Raw genomic sequence first — 794 nt, forward strand, 5'->3', positions numbered from 1 at the left:
ATAACTTCATTAAATGTTCGAGAGATAACTCTGTCGTCGAATCCATTTGCCCGTAGAATGGCCTCTAGCTTCTTCCTCTCTTCGGCAAAGTTGTTCTGGTCGCTTATTTTGTAGGAGCGGTGAATTAACGTGTTGACCACTCCATTTATTTGCGCTGGATGATGGTGAGATAAGGCGTGCAGGTACCGATTTGTTGCTGTAGGTTTTCGATACACTGCATGCCCCAATGTTCCGTCCTTCTTCTTTTCCACGAGGACATCTAAGAATGGAAGTTTTCCGCCTTCCTCCACCTCCATTGTAAACTTTATGTTGCTGTTGATCCCGTTCAAATAAGTAAAAAATTCCTGAAGCTTTTCTTTGCCGTGCGTCCAAATGATAAAAGTGTCGTCGATATATCTCACCCAAATCTTCGGCTTGTAGGGGGCGTTCTGAATGGCTGTATCTTCTATGTGCTCCATGAATATATTTGCAATTGCTGGGGAGAGAGGGGAACCCATCGCTGCTCCAGACGTCTGTTGATAAAAATTATTCCTCCACCGGAAGAAAGTGCTCTTGAGGCAAATCTCTGTCATCTTGGCGATGTTTTCTCCGAACCTGTCTTTTATGATATTTACCGCCTCGTCACAAGGAATATTTGTGAAGAGCGATGTTACGTCAAAGCTGACTAGGATGTCTTCTTCTTTGACCTTGACGCCACTAATGATCTGAAGAAAATGTTGCGAGTTTTTTCACGAAAGATTTAGCGTCTTCTACTGCGGGCTGTAAGATCGGTGCCAGATATTTCGCTAGCGTTT

This window comes from Ischnura elegans (genome assembly GCF_921293095.1).
Source record: "Ischnura elegans chromosome 13 unlocalized genomic scaffold, ioIscEleg1.1 SUPER_13_unloc_4, whole genome shotgun sequence".
NCBI lineage: Eukaryota > Metazoa > Arthropoda > Insecta > Odonata > Coenagrionidae > Ischnura > Ischnura elegans.